We start from the raw sequence: 19,317 nt of genomic DNA, 5'->3' as shown, positions 1-19,317 counted from the left end.
TGCCATTCCAGGTGATGGCTTGTCAGATTTGACAATTCCACTATTGTGAAGACAGTCATTTATTTCCCATGCACAGATTTGAATGTGGCCCTAAAGCTCCTATACTAGAAACATTATGTAACAGTGTTGGAGGGGCTATGGGCTAAGAAGTGATTGGGTTGAGGACTTTTCCAACATTATGGAAATAGAGAAACTGGTTTGTTCAAAAGCACACTCTCTTCCTCTTGACCTCTCTTGATCTTCAAACTTTTGCCAAAGGATGTTGTGCCACAAAGGCTCAAACCAGATGAAAACACCTCAATATTGGACTGCAAAGCTTGCAGAATTATAATAATTAAATATTTTCTCTTTATAAATTACTCACTGTACAGCAACACCAACCAAAGACCTCCAGAACTGCATTGACTCTTCAAGATATAAACATCAATCCCGGGTCTGCTACCTACAATAAGATGATGGGTACCTGTGTGCAAAGGATTCAAACTCCACTTAGGGAATAATTGTCTTATTAATGAAAATCATTGTTGCAGCCAGGCTAAGAGGTTACTGTGCATTTTGCATTTCCACCAAGAACTCAGTAGAACTGTGTGATTAGATGTTGCTTCAAGATCTGATGAAGCAGATGGGAGCAGGACTATCTTTAGTGAGACTGTAAGGAGCCATGCATGGCCTGGAAACAAGACAACCAATGTGATACAGTATTATTCCCTAGTCTTCGATGATGGCTGATGAGCATAACTGATTATAATTAGGATAATGAGTTACAAGATCTTGGAGAGTAAAGATGTCAGCATCTCCAAGACTACTTAGGGAAGAGATCTTATCATTACCAGAACTGACTGGTCTGGTGGAAGTTAAAATTGGCAACATGGGCTGGCATAGCTATTGACAGATAGCTATGAGGACAATTTGAGGAAGGCTTCTGGCTCAGTTGGCATGTTTTTCATCAGCCCTCAAACAGGTGAAGAGTCCCATTTAAATGTTCTTCATGGAGAGAAAGTAGAGTCTGGTTGGCTTGATGATCTGTTGCCTTTATTTTAATAATCAACTTAGAGAAAATAGACTGATGTTAGTAATTAAAAGTTTGTCAATATGATATAACTGGACTTTTTCCCCTCTTAGGTAATCAAGGCTTTGAGACTGTAGTTAGTGTGATTGCCACCTATCTAATGTTTTCTATCAACTGATCTTGGTATCATATTTGTACACTTTGTATATAGCTTTGGCAACTTTTGTATAATGCTGTGCAAGATATTCATAAATACTAATGTGTTAAGGATTCTACCTGAAGTGTGGTATGATTGCTACCTATCAATATTTTTGTATCAATTGATCTTGGTACTATATTTGTGTACTTTGTACATAGTTTTGGTAACCTTATATGTAATGCTGTGAAAGATATTCATAAACAGTAATGTGCTAAGGGTTGCCATGTAGAGAAAATGCAACTAATATTATATTTTGAATCAATTATAATACCTCTCTACCTAGAGAGGCAGTAATTAAGATTAGAATATGAAAACACAGGTTGGCAAAGAAAGAGTCAGGTACCTCCCTAAGACTCACTGTCAATCTGATATAGTGGCACTTTGTTGTCCAAGAGTAAGCTATAGATCAGTATAATACTAAAACACATCCCTAGGCAGATAGTTAAAAGGCTAATTAGACATACAACATGTGAAGTTGCAAGTTGAACATATAACAGATCCAGCATGTATAGAAAAGTAGCATTATGCAAATAGGCTGAAAAGCTCATGCTAAACTAACAAAATGTTCAGAACCCTGGATGAAGAGATAGATGGGTGATTAAGAGCACTCACTGCTCTTGCAGAAGACCCAGGATTGATTCCCAGCAGTCACAACCATCTGTTACTCTGGTTCCAGGGGATTTGATACCCTCTTCTGACTTCTATGGACACAAGGCATGCACATGTAGCATATACATATATGCAGCCAAAAAAATTCAGATACATAAACAAAACAAAGCAAAATACATCTTAGAAAAATAAAGTTCCATGTTAATGCCCTTGGCTTTCCTCTCAGAAGCATGTCCTCAATAAATCAATTCTACACCTGTGTTCTCCTGCTTATATTCTTTGTGGATATAAGGGCCTGAAACCCCTATAGTGATGTCCTCCAAGCCTGACAGTAACCAGTAATGTCAGCTGGTGAGCTAGCCAGGAGGAAAGATTTGTGTTTCTAATCTCTTAAACTTCCAACTCATTTTTGGGTGAGTGATAGGAGTCGCTTCAAACTGTGAGCCAGGGCAGGGGAGCATTCAAGGCTCTTAGGGCACAAACTGCTTGAAAATCATCCAGACAGGCTTATCTGGCCCCATGCCAAGGTTAGAAGTTGGTCCTCACCAAGGTATCCTACAGAACAGCACACTGCCCCACTCCTGAATCTACCCCTTCATAAGCTCTAATAATGGCAAAGGAGCATTGAATATTTCCCTCATCTCTCTCACTTAATGGCCATCCTTTTCTTCTTTTGCTTCCTCCCTTCACTTTCACCTCGCCCTTCACATCCTCCAATGGAGATCATTGGTGAGGTGGGGATGGGGATGGGGCTGTCTGGGTGCTTATGGATAGTTACACTCTGAGGATTCAACTCACAGCCCCCCCTCCAGATGAATGATGCCAGGAAACCCAGGTGTTTGGGGATCTGACCTACTGGCTCAGGTGTGATAAATGTGCCATGGATTTGATAAAGCAGCCCTGGGTCTGGGGCTATCCAGCGTAGACTGGATCTACTGAATAATGACTGGACTCTCCTGAGCCGGGAGCCTCCCATGCCTCTATCCATTTCCATCCTCTTCTGGAATCCTTACTGAATTTGCTCCTTGTAACCCTCCTGTTTTTCTGTGACACCATACTTTACCAACTCTGGGTGTGTGTTCCTGCTCGTTTACTATACTCAAGTCTAGCAGGGAAAGCATGGGTTTAGTCTCCCAGGCAGTAAGGCACTTCCTGAAACATGAGATTCATGAAAAAGACTGCCCATTTCAAACATGAATGGCAACATGGAAAAAAAGAGACCAGAGCTATTTGTGGGAACATGTCCCTTCTCTGATGAGCCTAGTCACTTGAACCTTTTTAGAGCATTAGAACAGGGACACTTTGTTCCATCCAAGTACAAAGAGTTAACCTGAGAGATCCATAAAGAAAGGGCTTGCATCCCAGTCTTGTGAACGTTACTGTCTCTGGTGTCTGGGAAGATGACACCAAGCTCCGAACCTCTGACATTCCATATTCTTTTCAGGCATTGAAGTGTGCTTTTTTTAATTTTGAAATTATAATCAAATCATTTCTCCCTTTCATTTCTCTCTTTCCAAATAGTCCTACACCCCTTCTTTTTTCCCTTTTAAACCCATGGCCTCTTTTTCATTATTTGCTGTTACAGATGTATAGGTATCTGCATTTATATTCTTAAATACAACCTGCTCAGTTGTATACTGTTACTTGTATGTATGCTTTCCAGACTGACCATTTGGTATTAGAAAACCAATCCATGTTCTCTTTCCCGGAGATTATTTCTCCCAATCTCAGCATTCCTTAGTGACCTGATGTTCTTTGTATAGGGTTGAGGTCTCCTGGTCTTTCCCATACCCACTTCTATTGGGCAGTCTATTGGTGTCATCTTTGTTCAGCTCATGTGTAGGCAGTCATGTTGGTGAGACTTTGTAGGTCATTACTAAGAATCACAGTTTAATGGCTATCTCCCACTCCTCTGGTCCTCTGCTCTTAGTTTTGATCATTCAATCAGCCTTTGTAGACACAGCGTCTTTACAAAAATCCTCTTTTGTAAGGGAAAGAGCTTGACTTGGTTCTGACTGCTTGTCGTACATCCAAGGGGAAAGATGATCTGGATGGAAGCTAGGGGACATGCAAAAGCCCTGTTGACCATCTTCCCACAGCACAGACACACCACATCAGGGATTACAGCATCCTTGGAGATGCTGTAGATAATTTGTATAGACTCCTTGTAGAGATGAAAATTACACTAAGAAATCTGTTACCCATGGTAAGATCAGAGGGGTCACTTAAGGAAGGTGCTGTTTCTCAACAAGCTAATTGAGCTGGTCACAGTATTGAGGTTGCCCAAGTTGCTCTTTCCTGTTTTATCTCCTAAATAAGGAAAGATATTAACCTAAATCTACTTAATAAGCTTCACCTCTCGATCTTTTTGCTTTCATTGGGACCTTTCTTACACCTCAATGATGTACAGATGTGAACTTTCTACTCTATTTAACCCATCACACTTGCTGATTTAATGTAATTTTGTCATATATGTTCATAATTGCTTCCACACAATTGTTTTTAGGAATGATTTTTGCCTGGGCCAAAACTCAATCTGCCTGCAAAGTTGCTGAAACTGAGTAGTAAAATCTGTGGTAGTTAAATCTTCCTTTTCATATTTTAACCTACTTTAGGATAAAATTACTATATCCTTGGCATACCTAATTTGAGATGTACATAGGTGTGTGTAAAGGTAAATGTTTTAAGGGTGGGTTTTTTATTGTATTTATTTTCTTGTTTTGTGGGGCAGGCATGTGTGGAGGCAAGTGAACAGTTTTCTGGGGGGAGTTGATTCTCTTCTTCTGCCATGTGAGTCCCAGGGACTGAACTCAAGTATCCAGGTTTGGCAGCAAACACCCTTACCTGCCGAGCCATATTCCACACTCCATGATGCTTTTTAAACTCACCATCATGCAATCATGAAATAGAAGCTATTATTGTCTGTATACTGTGCTTTCCTCACAGAGGAAGAGAGAAACCACCAAGGAAAAAAATGTACAGAGTTGTGGGTAAAGTATATTTTTGGTAAGGAAAGTTGAAGATAAAAAGGCAATGATTGTAGATGAGAATGAACTTTACAAGGTAGTTTTGACACAAGTAAAGGATTGTTCCAAAAAGGAAACAGGGAAAAAAGTGAAGACATAACTGGAACACTTACTCACTTTGCAGAAGGTCCAATTGAGTCACAAAAGGGTTTATAAAAATTTAAAACTCAAAGATTAGATATGCACATGATTAGGTTTACTATAATTAATGCTAATTAAAATTTCTAAGTGTCAGATTTTTGCTGGGTACTCATTTTGTGAGTCAGTCTGCCAAGATGACAGGAGGGAGCTGCAAAAGAATGTAGAGACACTCCAGACACTTCAATTTTTAACAACAGAGATAAAACAGAGACAGTCCAAATGCCCGGGGAAGTAGTCATAGGCAAAAGAACAAGCCAGATTGATAGCCTAAACTGTGGGAAATAATATATTTTACCAGGCTAATAAAGTACCTGCTACTTCCAACAAACCCCGGGCAGAAGTTTGTAAGGAGTAGTGCTTGCCATCACTATGGGAAACCAAGACACTGGAAAAGAGCTCCACTCAACAGAGTTCTAAGAAAATGTGACTCTCCCCACTCTCCAAAAGACTATCTCCCTGTGGGGGAGGACAGACATTTAGACACACTGATAGATGGATGACACTCTTAAGGACTAAAGCTGCCTCAAGTTTCCTATTGAAGTTAGACTCCAATGACCAAGGTACCTTGAATAACTTTTGACATGAAAGTAAAAATGTTAATAGGACCTCACCTAATTCTTTATTTGATAAGCTAGGGACTTTTATTAAATGAACTTTCTAAAACGCTGTTGGAAATGACCCAAAGTTGAAGGAGTCATTGTTGCCAGGCTCACCTTGCCCCATGTTCTAAGAACATGGCATAGCATTGGGAGTCTTCACCTAAAATTTAGAAACATTTCCAACACCCTTAGCTGACTTTTTCCTCCACTCTGTTGCATGCAGATAATTGGGAGACTTACAAGCTATAGCAGCCATATAGCAAAACTGATAGAGAAAACAACAAAAATGGCTTTGATAACTGTTCCAAAATAAAACATAAGCATGTCTTACATAGGAATGGGAGAAAATGGGCTACACAGCAAGGATATAAACTGACTGAAGATACATGGTGCCCAAACAAAAAAGTTATTAAGGAACCTCATAACTCATGTTCTCTTAAAATTTAGACATGAACTGTCCTACCCACTTGTTGGCTTTTATTAATTAATTAATTAATTTATTTATTTATTTATATAATTTTTTAAAAAGGACTATAGATTCTGAGGTCTACAGGAAAAAAAATAAAAGTAAAACCCTGTCTGCCTCCATAACTGACTTCTGAGGCAGAAACCAGCCATACTTTTCTTTTCTGTAGTGTAAAGGACAGACTCCTGCTGGAGAAATTCCATTTTGCTCAAAAGTATTCCTGCAAAGGATAATAACATCTTTTGATATTTCATGGTGCTTTCTCAAGATGTCCTCTGCATCCAAATGGATAGAGGCTTAACCCTCCCAGAGTGCAAGAACTCAAACAATTATTCTCTAGCATAAAAATGTCTCCTGTAGGAGGCCTCACAGCTTCCAGAACACCCTGAAGACAAAGCTGCTCATGCCCATTGACAACTCAATTTAGGGATTACCTCCACCAGACTGGCCAGTGGGACATTTTCCTGATGGTCCATTGACATAGGGCGTCTGGCTCACTTTGGGCATTGTTATTCCTAGGTAGGTGGGCATGGACTATTTAAGAATGATGGTTGAACAAGCCAGGGGAAGCAAGCCAGTAAACAGGGTTCCTTTATGCTTTCTGCTTCAGTTCTTGCTTCCAGGTTCCTGCCTTGGCTTCCTAAATGCTCTTGTCCCCATAGCTCAAAACTCTAACTCAGTATCCTGTGTGTGGAAGAACCCCGACATTCGAGAGAATAAACTTTGACCTGTCTGAGCCAAACCTGGCCTTTGTTGTCCTGCTACCTCAAAATTGGAACATGGAAAAGTCTAGTTAATGAGGCAGGAAAAATACCTTCCAGTGGGAGTTTGGGCAGGCATTTCTTTTTTAAATGTTAAAAGGACACAGATAATGTATTAGGTGTGGAATTTGAGAACTACCAAGGGTCCCCAGGAAGCTATGAGAGACAAATCTAGAGATCAAAACCCCACACAAGGATGTTGTTAGACAAGAATGGCCTTTGACTTTTTTATTTGCCAGTGCTAAGCCCCCGAATTAATCTCAGAGCCTCTAGTGAGTGGGATTGGGTAGAGAGGCAGAACTCCTGAGAAGAAGAGAGAATAGGATCTGTAGATGAGATTCCACCTTACACAGTTGTGGGTGCCAGGCCTAACTTGACTATAGTTCAGCTAAGGAGATAAACCCAGACATAGAAGAAGAATGGTGGCAGTCAATAAGGAGCAAGCCAGACCCCTTGTCCATTATTTATGACCTCAAGGGCAAGGCTGAGAGTGCTCAGCAGGGTCTGGGTGACTTGGAGCGCAAACCTGCCTGTCCCAGACTCTGCAAAGCTCAAGGAAACTGGCAGCTTGTGGCAGAACCATCCATCTTGACAGTAGTCACTGATCTTTGCCAGCTCCAGTTTTGGCCTCTGGTTATATTGTGTGAGCGATCGCAGTGCCATTTACTGACCTTATGAGTGAAAAATGAACATCTGCTCCTTCACATTGCCTAATCAGTTGTGAATTTTTCTGGTGACCAGCTCCCACAAAGAACCCTGCAGGGAGGAATTCTAGGATGTGTCCCTCCTGCTTTGCAGTTCTGTAGCAATATGAAGCATACATATGGCCCGCCACTGTCTTGGGTGAAAGAGTTTATCTTAGCAGTTAAAGCCCACAGGAGCCTACTTGTGTGTGGTTTAGGAAGGTCTTAACTGCACATTACACATGCCTATCTGGGGCAATGCCTGCATCACAGTGCTTAGCCACTAGTTCTAAAAATAGAGCAATGGATGAAGGCACCAGCTAAGCGGAGTCAGCTAACTTCAGTAATCACTCGCCAACCTGCCCTGCCCTAGGCCCCATGGAACACAATTAGCCTTAAGATGTCTTCTATGAATCTTATATATTAAAAGGCAACAGGGAATACAAGAATTATTCTCCCAGCATCCGAGCTTAAGACGTTCTTGTATCTGTTTAATCTTTTGTGTTAAATGTCAGGAGGTAGTTTACTTTCATTTGAAGATCAAAAATCTCCAGCCATCTGAAAGCAATGGTACTCTATTTAATTTTTACATTTCTTTAATCACCTTGTTTAAATGCCCTCCAACCTACACAAACATGTCTTTTTCAAGTGTTTCTTTCAAACTCAACTTAAGTTTTGATTTGTAGATTAGCAGCTGCCCTTTACTTCTCTGATTAATCTTTATATAAAAAGAAACTCTTTATTCTTCTCCAACCTGGAAAACAGAATGTATACCAGTGTGTCCTGTGACATTCCAGTGACTTTGAGTAGTCCCAGACCCACATGAGCCCCTTCCAGAGGACAGCTGGCTTTCATAGCTTTCCATGGACTTCAAAGGGAGGCAGGAAATTGAGGCAATTATCTGTTTAGCAGAGCAGGCCCTGGTGACTCACCCCAAGGACATCCCCAGTCACTCTCCATCTCTGCCCCCTCCCCACATGGGGAAAAGATTCTGCAACCACATCACCACTTTGCTCCTGACACACAATTGCACCAGGAAAGCCTTTCCCTGCATTTATGACAGTTGAAGGATTTTAGGCTTTCCTTCTGTGAATGGGAACAATTAGTCACCACACTGCCCAGCAAGGTTTCCCTGTTCATCTCCTGCCAGAAGCAATTTCTACCCCCTTGTTTTATTCATCCTTGGACACAACCATGACAAGGTGAAATGCATGGGTGTAGTTTGCCTCCCTGTGACCTCCTGCAGCTGAGTACAAAGGGAGCACACAGGCAGTGCCTCCCCAAGCAAATCCTTTACATGGCCTTGCTGGACATGCTTTGCCCAAGAAACCCTGAATCAGTGTGGTAATGCTTCTCCAGCTGAGGCCAGTATTCACTCCACTCCCCTAGCACTCTCCAGTCAGGGCTAAACTTGAGACAGCTGTTCAGGCAGCGTGAGAACTCTCTGGAGCTGCCAATGACTCAGGCTCCTCATCCTTAGGTCACAATGTCTTCTATGAAGCCAAATTTTAGCCTCATTCAAGAAATCCATTTGACCTCTCTTCTAGTAATATATATTATGGGCAATCCTAGCATCATACCTTGAGGGACTTTTAGTAAATCATTGTCATATATAAGGAGGCTAGGCACCCACAAACTTTTGAAAATGAAAGGAGGGTGTCATTTGCACTGGGGACTGTCCTAACTGCTCTATAGCCATTTTGTGAAGGGTAGCTTCATTTTCCAATCTCTGTTAATTGACTTTTCCTAAATCCAAATCTCATTTAAAAACTATGTCCCAGGGGAAAATCTCAGGAAAGGAGCTGAGGTCCCACTGCCCCTGCCCAGAATTCAGTACAAAGTTCTGTGTCACTTCGTCATTTTGACCAGAAAATTAGGGCATTAGCTTCCATCATTGCATTGGAATAGCCAGTTAATGAATCATAGAGCTGTACCAAGATCCATTCTCTGTACTTGGGGGAGTATTTGGGATGAAAACTGGAAACCTCCACATTAAGCACCTTCTTTCTAGATCTCCATTGATACAGGACAAAGTTATGTTCTTGGATCTCATGGAAACTGTTCAATTGAAATTTCCAGCAGATCTATTTGCCCTTTTCAAGTTATCTTTGTAGCTTGGACTCCTGAATAGTCTACCCATATGAACAGAGGGTCCAACATGGACTCAAGCATTTGAAAAAAATAAAGTGCTTCTTTCTCAAATACTTATTTAGCACTTTGGTACTACCCTAGTAAAGATGAGTTTTATAAATAAGGGGAGACTTTAACTGAATTAGTCTCTTGCCGTTCCTTTAAGAAGAAAGAGAAGATAAATTTTATTACACTGGTCCTTGGGATGCTCTGAACCCTAGGCCAACATATATCACAGGTTAGAGCTCCTGGACAGCCATCACTTCTCCCCAAGTTCTTTTACATTAGCTTTGAGTTTATTGACTAGAGATTCTGCTAGCTCTGCCCTCTCCTGGACTTCATTCAGCCCATATTGCTACATCTAATACTTGGAAACATATTGATTTACTTTTGTGTCTAACAAAAAAATAAAAAAAAAACCACTTAAAAATCAGTTGCTATATAGATTTTTGTTGTTTGCTCCGACATGAAATAGTTGGATGAGTGAAAGGCATAATCAAGACTTTTGAGCGTTGAATGGAAAAATCAAATTTGGTTATGCTCCCAACATTTGGAACAGACACACAAGCTCCATTTTGACAGCTGTTAATCCCTGGAATCTCAGAATGTGATTGGTAGTTTTCACCAACTGTATGTCATAGTCTAGTGTTCACAGGTTTGCCGTGTTCTGCAACAGCCACAGCTGCTTGCTTTGTCGTTAGTTCAATGTCTCATTCTCCTTCTGGGCAGAGGGGACTGAACTTAAAAAGTGGCATGAATCAATAGGTATTCATTAGACCCAGTCATGTTTTAGTACAAATCATGTAATCAATTCAAAGCCTCTTATTAGATAATATGATCAGACACAAACACACATATACATGTACATGGTGATTATTGGTTATAGTCTATGAATCTATGAAGCTGTGGCTTCAAGAATAGCATCTATATTTCAATGCTGGTGGTTTTGCCAACAGCTGTATCCAGGCTAATTTGGAAAAAGTAATGGAAGTTGTATATTTATCTAAGGTTTGATTACAAGAGCACCTCAGTATGACAACTCTATCCAGAATGTGCCAATTCTACTTTTGCTTGGAAAATGTCTTGCAAAAGACTTTGCAATCCCAACCTCAAGGTTGAGTGTTCTGGTTTCCAGTAAGGAAAAGTTCTCTCTCTCTCTCTCTCTCTCTCTCTCTCTCTCTCTCTCTCTCTCTCTCTCTCTCTCTCTCTCTCTTGATTAGTTGTAAGCCACAGTTGTTATCTGAGAAAAATCAGAGAATGGGCAGACATGATGCCAACCTAGTCTCTTCTGCTAAGGTACTTTCCTAGTTCTGGGTATCAGCCAACAGCAACAGCTGGGAAATTCATGACATCATGACATTGCATCTACCTCCAGTTTCTGCTGTGATTTTGTGTTTTCAGCTGAATTTCGACCACCAGAGTCTGAGTTCTGCTTATATGCTCTTCATCTGCCTCTGAAAGGCAGAGATAAGCATGTGAACGTTGTTTGAAGGATCCTGTGTTCTATACTTGCTGTAGCTTTGTATGATAGAAATATATTACATTTCATCTCAAAGTTTTGATTTATAATATTTAAGTCTACCTGCTCCAAATTGTGAGAAATTATTGACTGTATTTTAAGTAACTACAGGGTCATTTCTCTTGGTCCATATCAGCAACCCACCAGCTGGAAAGTCAATGGCCCTAGGGTTCAATGTGGTTTTCTGTCCTTCCATTCCAACCAAGTTACCCTTGCCTAAATTTTCTCAGTAGAAGCAAAATCCATTAGTAAGTCATTATAAAAGCCATATGTGCAAAACAAGATCTCAAACATCCTCCCAGCAAACCACCACTTGAACTTCCTGACTATGAGTTTCAAGTAATGAACTCTAGAAAATGCACATTTCCTGCAATTCTCGTATGAATATCAGCAGAGGTAGAGGATGATTCTGTAAGTTCTGTGGACCTTGGTCCATCGATTCTCACTGTAACTCTGATTTCAGATATACTCCAATGTTCACATGTTGTTACTAGCTCCACCTGCTGGTCAACTTGTTACTGGATCAAAATACACAATACAAAATACACAATCCTAAGAGGTGACGGATTTCTATCGATTCACGGTTCCAGAGATTGCAGTCCACCATTCATCGATATTCATTGAGCGGCTCTCTTGAAGTGAAGCAGTGCATCATGGTGACAGTACATGATAGAAGAAGCACCTCATGTCATGGCAGTCAGAAATGAGAGTATATGGGCACAAGCAAAGGACCAACAGAGCATGAGAGAAAGGAATTCAGGAAGGGCTGTGGTCCCAATATCCCTTTGATGGCATATCCACTCAGTTTGTGACATCTCTATCACCCACCAATACCAGTATATGCTAAGTACCAGGTCTTTAAGTAATAGGCATTTGCAGGACATTCATGATTTAAACTATAGCACTCTGCTATGGTCCCGTTTTTATACTGTTTCTATCAGTATAAAATGCATTACTGTACACACCCAATTCCCACTTTTAACTGTACTAAACTAAGTCAAAATTAAAAGTCCAGACTCTGCTCTGAGACTTGAGACAATTTTCTAGCTGTAGGCTGTAAAAATCAAAACAAAACATACTTAAAGATCATGCAACAGGGTAGTAATTCCCAATCCAAAGGAGAGAAATTTGGACAAGAAAGGAAGAACCAGACCAAAGCAAGACCAAACCTCTGTGGGGACAAATTAATTCCAATCCCATGTTTTGCATTCTATGCACATGATGATACAGTGGGTTTCTAAAGGCTTGTGCAATCCAGTCTCCATAACTTTGCTGGCTGCACTCCATATGAGCTCTCTCAGGTTGACTCTGCATGTTCCCTGTAGCCTTCTTATGTCTAAGTCATCTTTCCATTGCTATGAAAAAACATTTGAAATACACAACTTAGAAGCTGGAGAGATTTATTTGTGTTCCTAATTTGGAAGACTTCTGCCAATGATCCCTTGCTTACATTGCTTTGGGACCTGTTATGAAGCAGAACATCAGGACAGGGAGCTTGTGATAAATCAAAGCTACTCACCCTATGGAAAGAGAGAGTTCAAAGGACCAGAGAAAGATGAGTGGGGCACAGCCTCAATATATAGATGATGCACCCACCTCTAATGATTCAACATCCCTTTGCTAGGCTCCATATCAAAATGTGTCAATTACCTTTCAATTCCATCACAGGCTGACTCCCAATTCTTGCATACATTGCTTCTGGGGGAACATCACAGATGCAGACTGCTGATGTTCCACATTCTTGGCATCTCTATCTTTCAAAGGTCTCCATCAAGGGTTCAGTTCTCACTCTTGCATGTGCCATGCATCAGCAGCTTCTATCAGCTACTCGGATTCCACTATTTATGGTGAAACCTAAATGGAAGCATTCATGACCCCATAACTTTGGCATTCCATGTGCTGCAAAAGCAGTATTAGGTGGATAACACCCAATCCTGTCACCAATTGTAGGTCCCTGCATGAACCTCTGACACACCTTGAACAAGCCTGAAGCTGTTGGCTGGAACATCTTGCACCAGAATAGTTCTTGGTACTCTTCTTGATTTGCTAACACAAATCCGGAGAGCTTTCCCTCTTGACCCTCGATTGTTTATCACTGTGCTGTGAGTCAGTATATAAGCCCATACCTCCCCCTCAATAAACAACATTCCACGTTCCAGCATTCCTGTTGCACGAATGACCCACTGTCTTGTCTTTTATTCAAACCTCTAGGACTTCGCCTGATTAATGGAACAGATTGTAGCGTGGGCACTACAACCACTATGAGCTTTCCCAGGGCACACTTGACAGTGACCATGGCTATAATTCCTTTTGAGTGGTCTGATGCCCATACTGAAGGGGAAGATAATCCATGGAAATAATTTCATCATCTCTGTGCTACCTGAGGCCCTAAGACTCACCTTTCAAAGGAGAGTCTAGAAGCAAGTTTATATGGCCACACCTTTGATCCTATGATGAGCAAGAACTTGTAAGGTCCTCAGATGCTCTTGGGGAAGACATCCTGGTGCAAAGTACTTGGCTCCCCTTTAATGGCATTGATCTCCTTAACAACTAGACCCCATCGGCACCTTTGAACCCACTTCTTTTGTGACAAGTTGCGTTTATCAGGTATTTTCCATTTCAGAATTTCCATTCTGTTTTGCTCCTGTTTCTCATGATAAACCTGGCTAAAGTGGCCATAATCACTCCTGCCACTGCCTGCATGCCTTGCTGTCTTGAATTTTCTTTGCCAGATTGAATTGTCATCCTCAAAGCTCAGCCTCCCACAAAGGCAGGGCAGGGACAACAAAATGCACCTAGAGTATTTGTCACAGGAGACATGCCTAGTGAATTATTTGCCAGAATATGACAAGAATGGTCTCTAATTCAGTCTCCAAATGAGTCCTTACTTTATCTGAAATCTTAGGAGCAAAGCCTTTATTTTTCACATTCCTATCAGCAATGCTAGTCTCCTGAAACCTCATGTGACTCATTTGTCCCTGAACTCCTGCTCATAGCATTCTAAGTTTTCCTATTCTGCTTCTCCAAAATTGTCAAACCGTTACCCCCGCCCCCAAACCAGTTCTAAATGTTTCCATATCTCATCAGTGGGCAGACAGTAATGACCCAGTTTCTTGGCTCCTGATTCCTATGTCAGCAAGGTTTCTGTTAGCATGTAACAAAATATCTGAAATAATCAAATTAAAAGAAGAAAGGTCTGTGTTATGTATGGATTTATTGATTGGATGATTGATTTACTTCTCACAGTTTCAGGAGTTTTCAGACTTAATCAATCAGCCTGCTTGCTTTCAGGCCTGTGACAAGGCAAGTGTATCACAGTGACAATGAACTGGGGAGAAAACTGCTTGCCCTATTGCCACTAGGAGAGAGGAAGGTAGAGAGAGGCACAGGGTCCCAATAGCCTGTTTCAGACAGAAGGTGACAGAGGAACCCTCTTGCTGCTGGCATCTGGGAAACAGAAACAGAGGTTTTCAGGTCCCAGTGTTCTTTTCAATCATGGGCTCACCATATCTAGATTTCCTTCCAAGAAGTCTTTCATCTTAAAAAGTCTCCGTGTCCCCCAGTAGCACTGAATTTGTAAGTGAACCTTTCTGCTTGATGGATATTTAAGACATCATTAAAGAACTCCATTTTGCATCCTCTTCTTTGATCCCGACTCTCCTCCTACCACACCCTTCTTCAAACCTTCCCACTAAACAGGCTCACAGCAGCAGACCTATCCACATATCCCTCCTCTGTAGGTTTGGCTAAGTAATTAACATCATCCAGAAGTCCATTCCACGCAAAAGAGCATTCTGATGGTACACAACTAAGTATTAATTTTAAAGTTACTGAGTCATAAGTCGATACATGGATTACTCTAGAGAGTAGAGCCAATGTTATGTTTTCAATAATTCTTTGCTTTTATTGCCTATCCCTCTACCTCTCAGGCTTATGCAGTTTGGAACTTCATAATTGTATTTATAATAAGCTCTAATTTATAATCATTGTTTACCATGGAACTTGATATTAATGATGCTCTTTTCACTTGGGAAGGCAAAGACATTGATGTTAGGGTCACATCTTAATCTGAGGTATGACGTAACTATGATACCCACAGTTGTGCACTATGTATCCCTTCCAGAAAAAAAACAAACAAACAAAACATTGCTATTTAGCTATGACAAGTGCCATTACCTGAGAGCTTCCAGCTGCAATGCCTTTGGAATCTGTCATGGCATTGGCATTGGCATTGAGGCAACAAAGTTCTCAGTCTGCAATAATTGTGCACACAGAATTCATACCCAGGCTGCTCAACATGAGACTCAGTGCCCTTTGTGTGGGAGACTATTCAGAGCATCTCTCCGCAGTGTGACTCTTTCTACCCAATCCCTCTTTACACAATTTCTTGGTTCTGGGCCTCTCTGGAGCCTGAGGCCTCTTTGCATTCTGTTTGCAGTTTACTTTTTATGGGTATCACCTTAACAGTTGTGACTCTCTCTCTCTCTCTCTCTCTCTCTCTCTCTCTCTCTCTCTCTGATCCTATATGGATGATCCCTCACCCAAGTAGGCATATGTGGTGACTGGACGTTGATGATGATGTTAGATTATTTTCTTTAGTTGCTTTTCCATTTCTTTTTAATATAATTTATTTAACTATATTTTATGTGCATTGGTGTGAAGACATCAGATCCCCTGGAACAGAAGTTATAGACAGTTGTGAGCTGCCATATGGATGTCAGGAATAGAACCAGGGTCCTCTAGGAGAGCAACCAGTGCTCTTAACTGTTGAGTTATCTCTCCAGCTCCCTTTTTTAAGACTTTAAACTAATGGATGTGTGTGATTCTGGGCATGTGTATCATAGCATGCATGTGATTGTCAGAGGATTTAGTGTGTGAAATAAATTATCTCTTTCCAATTTTATGTGAATACCAGGGATAGAACTCTGGTCTCCAGGCATGTGTGGCAAGTACCTTTACCCACTGAGTCATGATCTCTGCTTTTGTATTGTCTTTTGAACAGGATCTCTCACTGAAATTGAAATACACTGTTTCAGTTGATTGCCTGGCCAATGAGTCCCTAGGATCAACCTGTCTCTGTCTTCAAGAACTGTAAGCAGTCTTTCCTGGCTTTTACTTGGGTCCTACAGATTCAAACTCAAGTCTCTATGCTTGCACAACATTCATTTTGCCTACTAAACAATCTCTCTAGACTCCCAATAAATTTCATGTATTTCTAAGTCATCCTGGCATCTCCTTTCTGAAGAGCTTCCTTGTTTTCATCTACCTAAATATGAAGATGGTATGTTTTGGAATATATATGTAAAATGTAAGTAGCTTGTGCACCCATGTTTATGACTCAGTGGGGAAGCCATGTCTGTGTTGTTAATGACAAGCCATAGATGGAAAGCAGCTTAAGACACACAGGAGAGTGGACTCATGGAGGATTGGATACACAGGAGTTGCCATCCCCTTCAGGAAACTTACAAGTTCCTAATCTTTTGTTGCTTTATAGCAGGTTTTCTTGGCATCAGAAAAACAAGGGAGAACAAATGTCCAAGCCGAGGAAGTACATAAAGGAGAGATGTGTCAATGGGTAGAAGTCATAGAACTACTGTGAAGTGACTTTGCCCTTGATGCCTTCGCAGTGTACAACCACAGTCTTCCTAGGGAACGTCACTAAGAAAAGAAACCCGTCTTTGAATTCTTCTTAAACTGCATTTTTTTCCTCAAGGATACCTGTGAATGGTTGTTATAAAACACCCTGCCTTGCGATCTCAGGGGCATTTTGACATTATAAAGGGATAGACTGAACCTTTCACAGTTCTAAAAGCAGATGCAAATATCAAGAAATATGACCCAACCGTGAGGACACAGGTCAATAATCACAGCACTCATGAAATTATGTTACCAGGCAAAAAAATTATGGTTTGAGTCTGGAATGGTACCTGCCAACTCATAATTTTTAATGCTCAGGTTAAGCTTGTACCCTGTTTTGACTTTAGTGGAGTCTGGCTGGTTGGTTGTCACTAGGGGTGGGACTGCTCTTGTGTCTAGTCATGTTTTCTCTTATTCCCCTCTGTTGCCTTGTGAACACGTACTTGTGCAAGCTTTGCCACTATGAACTGAGATGTTCCTTCCACTGTCAGGGATTTTCAAGACTGTGTTACAAAAGCGACGAACATACAGAAGAACCACACATCTGAGGCTAGCCTGAGCTATCACAGTGAGTTCGAGGCCAGGCTAGACTACGTGGCAAAATCCTGTCTAAAAACTAAACAAAACAAAACAAAAAACTAAACATGTACTAAAAATAGATGTGGAGTAGCTTTCAAATGACAGGGTCCAGTTTAATGTATTAATCTTATACAAACTAGATCCTCAGTATATATTTTCTGATTTGATGGTAGAAAATCATTTCACGTTGAATGGCTCTACTCTAAGCGTTATGCAGACACTTGTATATAATTAAGAAATGAACCTTCCTTACAGCACATTTATAAACACCAAGGTTACTGCAATGAACAAACAGGGACGAGATACAATAGGAAAATAATACATTCTTTGGGACACCACCATCTCCTCCCAAATTATAGCTTTGTTTCTTTTTTTCTTCATAATGAATGTGTTTAAAGAAGAAAACAATAAGAATAATCAATGAGAAAATAAAAGGGAAACCTAGGCACTGTTAACAAGCATCAATTCACTCCATCAGCATGGCGGCTTCCTCACCCTCCAGAAGATAGAGTAGCAAGCTTTCATTTTCTCTGGATGTTTACTTACTTAGCTACACATATCATGGGCTCACTCCTCGGTGGCTTTGATAGGCCCCATATGCTCTAAGTAAGTGTCAGACAGACTCATCTTGGAAAAAAAGAAGCACTTATCCGGTAATAAAAGCCATGCAAGTAGTTCATTTCATCTTAATTAGCCCAAGATGATGCTTTTGAAGTGCTCTACTTTCTTATCAACACTGTGCCTCCTGCTGCATGGCAAGGAGGTTGTGATGTCTCTAACAACTCAGTCTCCAGGACCAGAATCAGGGCCTACACATCCTGCCTCTGTTCTGTCAGGGGCCGTAGCAGTGTATGCATACACTACTGTCCTTTTCTTCTGGATAAGTGATATTTGTAATGTAAGAGGGCAGTGATACCTGGCCTCTGTGCTTAACACTGCAATGTGTACACCTACTGTGTGTAAGGAGGCTACTGGGCTTTAGAATGTGGGCAAAAGAGTCCCTCTTTTATCAGGGACTCCATTAGAAAGAAAATGGAGGGGAGGAAGGTGTAATGGCAAAATGTACATGAATGATCATATCATTTCTTTAGGGGTATATTGATGACTGATATCTAATCACCTTATTTCCAATTGTTTGCTTAATACTAAATCTGGTATACAGGATGCATCTAGATAGACATAGAGATAACTCTATTTTGTACTTCTAACTGGTACCAGGCAAAGAATCCTCAGTGGTGGCTTAGAGTGTGTTTGTGTAACCAGAAAACAAGAGTCAAATGTCCCCAGTCTAATTAGTCAGCATCCTGTACAGTCTGTTGGTGGCATAGCCACTCTGAGCCTCTCCTAGTCACTTCATTTACACATTGTTCTCACTCAGCCTCTCACAGGAAGGCATCTTTCTGAAAGTGCTGCAAACACTATGTGTGAAAAAAATGAGGGTGGTATAAATAGCTTTCCAATTCTTACTGCAACTTGCTGGCTCTCATCTTGTTCTTTGCAAGCTCTGGAAAAGGATGGAGCCAAACAGCAAGCTTTGGAAGTGAAGGATGCAGACCTGTGCCTGCTTCTCTGGGAGGTCAAAGGGCAGAAGGGAACTATAGGATCTCCAGGACACATATCTAGGCTGGAAGGAGCTCACTGCTACAGGTAGTGTCCAGCCACACCACAGAGAATGACATCCTGAAGATGATAGACAGGTCCTTTTGTGCCATGCTTTACCCTTTAGTCTTCCCTCTGGACCTTTCCATCATATTGGAACTGACAGTCTAGGCTACTTTGCTGGGTTCATGCCTGTAACAAACCACGATGTCAGACTACACACTGGTAACAAGACTGCCATACATTTGCCAACTGGAAAATCCACCAAAAGAATGAAGGGTATATCATTCTCTTTCTGATAGGGGGGAAACAGGGCAATCTCAGAGGGAAAATTCCCTTACCAGAAGAGTCAGTTGAACT

At 41.0% G+C, this 19,317-nt stretch overlaps 1 protein-coding gene across 1 annotated transcript in view; it reads left to right on the top strand.

Annotated features, from left to right (window-relative positions):
- Positions 1 to 19,317, top strand: part of Dzip3 (DAZ interacting zinc finger protein 3) — a 728,188-nt gene that overhangs the window by 197,293 nt on the left and 511,578 nt on the right. The window lies entirely within an intron of this gene.

The sequence above is a fragment of the Phodopus roborovskii genome, unplaced genomic scaffold (assembly GCF_943737965.1).
Source record: "Phodopus roborovskii unplaced genomic scaffold, PHOROB, whole genome shotgun sequence".
NCBI classification, from domain to species: domain Eukaryota; kingdom Metazoa; phylum Chordata; class Mammalia; order Rodentia; family Cricetidae; genus Phodopus; species Phodopus roborovskii.
Note: the sequence above shows the minus strand (reverse complement) of the source record. Positions and strands in the feature narration are given on the sequence as shown.